The sequence below is a fragment of the Oncorhynchus keta genome, chromosome 10, assembly GCF_023373465.1.
Source record: "Oncorhynchus keta strain PuntledgeMale-10-30-2019 chromosome 10, Oket_V2, whole genome shotgun sequence".
In the NCBI taxonomy this organism is placed as follows: Eukaryota; Metazoa; Chordata; class Actinopteri; order Salmoniformes; family Salmonidae; genus Oncorhynchus; species Oncorhynchus keta.
Genome location: NC_068430.1, coordinates 5749342 through 5754341, shown reverse-complemented (window position 1 = coordinate 5754341; position 5000 = coordinate 5749342). Strand labels below are relative to the sequence as shown.

The window sequence follows — 5000 nt, the reverse complement described above, 5'->3', positions numbered from 1 at the left end:
GGTTCTTTGGCTCTGTCTTTGTTACTCATGTAGTTCCTTTTGTGGATTCTATGGTTCTTTGGCTCTGTCTTTGTTACTCATGTAGTTCCTTTTGTGGATTCTATGGTTCTTTGGCTCTGTCTTTGTTACTCATGTAGTTCCTTTTGTGGATTCTATGGTTCTTTGGCTCTGTCTTTGTTACTCATGTAGTTCCTTTTGTGGATTCTATGGTTCTTTGGCTCTGTCTTTGTTACTCATGTAGTTCCTTTTGTGGATTCTATGGTTCTTTGGCTCTGTCTTTGTTACTCATGTAGTTCCTTTTGTGGATTCTATGGTTCTTTGGCTCTGTCTTTGTTACTCATGTTGTTCCTTTTGTGGATTCTATGGTTCTTTGGCTCTGTCTTTGTTACTCATGTGGTTCCTTTTGTGGATTCTATGGTTCCTTTTGTGGATTCTATGGTTCTTTGGCTCTGTCTTTGTTACTCATGTAGTTCCTTTTGTGGATTCTATGGTTCTTTGGCTCTGTCTTTGTTACTCATGTAGTTCCTTTTGTGGATTCTATGGTTCTTTGGCTCTGTCTTTGTTACTCATGTGGTTCCTTTTGTGGATTCTATGGTTCTTTGGCTCTGTCTTTGTTACTCATGTTGTTCCTTTTGTGGATTCTATGGTTCTTTGGCTCTGTCTTTGTTACTCATGTGGTTCCTTTTGTGGATTCTATGGTTCCTTTTGTGGATTCTATGGTTCTTTGGCTCTGTCTTTGTTACTCATGTAGTTCCTTTTGTGGATTCTATGGTTCTTTGGCTCTGTCTTTGTTACTCATGTAGTTCCTTTTGTGGATTCTATGGTTCTTTGGCTCTGTCTTTGTTACTCATGTGGTTCCTTTTGTGGATTCTATGGTTCCTTTTGTGGATTCTATGGTTCTTTGGCTCTGTCTTTGTTACTCATGTAGTTCCTTTTGTGGATTCTATGGTTCTTTGGCTCTGTCTTTGTTACTCATGTAGTTCCTTTTGTGGATTCTATGGTTCTTTGGCTCTGTCTTTGTTACTCATGTGGTTCCTTTTGTGGATTCTATGGTTCTTTGGCTCTGTCTTTGTTACTCATGTTGTTCCTTTTGTGGATTCTATGGTTCTTTGGCTCTGTCTTTGTTACTCATGTAGTTCCTTTTGTGGATTCTATGGTTCTTTGGCTCTGTCTTTGTTACTCATGTAGTTCCTTTTGTGGATTCTATGGTTCTTTGGCTCTGTCTTTGTTACTCATGTGGTTCCTTTTGTGGATTCTATGGTTCCTTTTGTGGATTCTATGGTTCTTTGGCTCTGTCTTTGTTACTCATGTAGTTCCTTTTGTGGATTCTATGGTTCTTTGGCTCTGTCTTTGTTACTCATGTAGTTCCTTTTGTGGATTCTATGGTTCTTTGGCTCTGTCTTTGTTACTCATGTGGTTCCTTTTGTGGATTCTATGGTTCCTTTTGTGGATTCTATGGTTCTTTGGCTCTGTCTTTGTTACTCATGTAGTTCCTTTTGTGGATTCTATGGTTCTTTGGCTCTGTCTTTGTTACTCATGTAGTTCCTTTTGTGGATTCTATGGTTCTTTGGCTCTGTCTTTGTTACTCATGTGGTTCCTTTTGTGGATTCTATGGTTCTTTGGCTCTGTCTTTGGTTGGCTTGAGTTAGTAGCTGAAGTCAGTTGTCTATACTATACTGTCCTCTTGGCTTGTTCGAATTGTCCTTGAACTATATCAGCCTGCCTTACATTCTGAATAACACACTTTAATTCCCTCTGGAGCTGGTTACAGATGTAGGATCTTAATTTGATACCCTGCTGGTGCAGGAAATTTCCCTGCTGGTGAAGGAAATGCAAACTTATTGTGAATTTGAGGTTTAAAAAGGCTTTTCATTTCCACTTTAAAATGTCAGACTTCATGTGTTCCTAACAAAAAAAATGTCAACCCCTACAACAACAAAACAAATCAATTCATTATAATCCACACAATAATTCACATTTTTCTGTTGCTGCAGGATTATTTTCCTGCTGTGAGGAATTGGTCAAATTAAGATCCTGCCGTTTCTAACATGGAACACATTGTGACTTTATTAACCTTGGATCTATCTTTGACAGTAAAATAAATGGAAATGGAAGACTTGGCTACCACTATGAAAACAGTGCTCGGGTACAAACCAGAGTGGATGGTTGCGTTAATCTATCCTTCTTTCCACTGCACCAGGAAAACATCAGAGCTCAAAATTAGGGTCAATTCCACCTATAAATCCCAATCAAATCAAGACTTGAATTCCTATTGAGAAATTCCATATCCTCTTTAACTAAGGAATTGACAGGCTGAACAAACACCTAAGCTGCTATTGAAAAGTCCAGAACCTTGAAGTGTCTCAGTGGTTATTATAAGGCTGCTATTGAAAAGTCCAGAACCTTGAAGTGTCTCAGTGGTTATTATAAATCAAATCACATTTTATTTGTCACATACACATGGTTAGCAGATGTTAATGCGAGTGTAGCGAAATGCTTGTGCTTCTAGTTCCGACAATGCAGTAATAACCAACGAGTAATCTAACCTAACAATTCCAAAACTACTACCTTATACAGACAAGGGTAAAGGGATAAAGAATATGTACATTTATTTTTTTTAACCAGGCAAGTCAGTTAAGAACAAATTCTTATTTTCAATGACAGCCTAGGAACAGTGGGTTCAAGGGCAGAACAACAGATTTGTACCTTGTCAGCTCAGGGGTTTGAACTTGCAACCTTCCGGTTACTAGTCCAACGCTCTAACCACTAGGCTACCCTGCCGCTACCATACATAAAGATATATGAATGAGTGATGGTACAGAACGGCATAGGCAAGATGCAGTAGATGGTATAAGGCTGCTATTGAAAATGTCCAGAACCTTGAAATGTCTCAGTGGTTATTATAACTAGATCTCACAGTCTCACGTCAAAATAAGGCGTTGTTGTTTCTCAAACGTCAAATTTCGAAGTGTTTAAGGTGAAGTTTAGGCATTAACTCTGAATGGTTAAGATAAGAGTTAAGGTTTGGAATAGGCTTAAAACAAAAACCTTCCTCAAAAATTACATCGCTGGATTCAAACTTGCAATCTTTGGGATCCAAGGCAGATGCTTACGCCCGTCCGAGATCCCCATCCACAGGGCCCTAAACAAAACCCAGACCTACTTGAAGGTAACAGCGCTCACGGTTGCCCCCTAGTGGCCGGTATCGAAGTCATATCCTGATGTCTGCAGGGGCGGCAGGGTAGTCTAGTGTTGGACTAGTAACCGAAAGGCTGCAAGTTCAAATCCCCGAGCTGACAAGGTACAAATCTGTCGTTCTGCCCCTGAACAGGTAGTTAACCCACTGTTCCTAGGCCGTCATTGAAAATTAGAATTTGTTCTTAACTGACTTGCCGAGTAAAATCAAGGTAAAAATAAAATGTCCTCAGACATGGATGGACATTGAATATTGACTTGTATCGCGGGTGACCTAACTGGTTATTCCTGTTTGTGAGGTTTACTATAATCCATAACCTCTGATGGCAACGGGGTGTGTCATACACTACCCACCACTGTGAGCTGTAGGCTCTCGTTGATTGGTCCTCACTTCATATTCGTCGCCAAACCCTCTGGCTCCAGGTCATCTATAAGTCTTTGCTAGGTAAAGCCCCGCCTCATCTCAGTTCACTGGTCACCATAGCAACACCCACCCGTAGCATGTGCTCCAGCAGGTATATTTCACTGGTCACCCTCAAAGCCAATTCCCCGTTTGGCCGCCTCTCCTTCCAGTTCTCTGCTGCCAATGACTGGAACGAATTGCAAAAAAATCACTGAAGTTGGAGACTTATACCTTCCTCACTAGCCTTTAAGTGTCAGCTGTCAGAGCAGCTAACCAATCACTGCAGCTGTACACAGCCCATCTGTAAATAGCCCATCCAAACAACTACCTACCTCATGACAATATATATATATATTTTTTTTCTGCTCTTTTGCACAGCAGTATTTCTACTTGCATATCCTCGTCTGCACATATATCACTTCAGTGTAAATGTCTAGATTGTAATTACTTCTCCACTATTGGCCTATTTATTGCCTTTACTTCCTTACTCCATTTGCACACACTGTATACAGATGTTTCTGTTGTGTTATTGACTGTACGTTTGTTTATTTCATGTGTAACTCTGTGCTGTTTTTGTCGTACCGCTTGGCTTTATCTTGGTCAGGTCTCAGTTGTAAATGTGAAACTTGTTCTCAACCTGGTTAAATAAAGGTGAAAAAGGATTTTAAATAAGAAATATATAAAATGTGTGATCCAACTCCCATCTCCTCTAAGGTGTAACTCCAACTCCCATCTCCTCTAAGGTGTAACTCCAACTCCCATCTCCTCTAAGGTGTAACTCCAACTCCCATCTCCTCTAAGGTGTAACTCCAACTCCCATCTCCTCTAAGGTGTAACTCCAACTCCCATCTCCTCTAAGGTGTAACTCCAACTCCCATCTCCTCTAAGGTGTAACTCCAACTCCCATCTCCTCTAAGGTGTAAATCCAACTCCCATCTCCTCTAAGGTGTAAATCCAACTCCCATCTCCTCTAAGGTGTAACTCCAACTCCCATCTCCTCTAAGGTGTAACTCCAACTCCCATCTCCTCTAAGGTGTAACTCCAACTCCCATCTCCTCTAAGGTGTAACTCCAACTCCCATCTCCTCTAAGGTGTAAATCCAACTCCCATTTCCCTAAGGTGTTAGTCCAACTCCCATCTCCTCTAAGGTGTAACTCCAACTCCCATCTCCTCTAAGGTGTAACTCCAACTCCCATCTCCTCTAAGGTGTAACTCCAACTCCCATCTCCTCTAAGGTGTAACTCCAACTCCCATCTCCTCTAAGGTGTAACTCCAACTCCCATCTCCTCTAAGGTGTAACTCCAACTCCCATCTCCTCTAAGGTGTAACTCCAACTCCCATCTCCTCTAAGGTGTAACTCCAACTCCCATCTCCTCTAAGGTGTAACATGGACAACGCCTAT

General features: G+C 41.1%; 1 protein-coding gene and 1 long non-coding RNA gene across 2 annotated transcripts in view; both read left to right on the top strand.

Moving 5' to 3' along the window:
• Positions 1-5000, top strand: part of LOC118379945 (semaphorin-3D-like) — a 175322-nt gene that overhangs the window by 96924 nt on the left and 73398 nt on the right. The window lies entirely within an intron of this gene.
• Positions 4297-5000, top strand: part of LOC127932040 (uncharacterized) — a 766-nt gene continuing 62 nt past the window's right edge. The window contains exons 1-3 of the long non-coding RNA XR_008143681.1: positions 4297-4515; positions 4574-4689; positions 4747-5000. The exon at positions 4747-5000 is cut by the window's right edge and continues 62 nt beyond it. This is a non-coding gene — a long non-coding RNA (uncharacterized LOC127932040). The remainder of the gene's footprint in view (positions 4516-4573; positions 4690-4746) is intronic.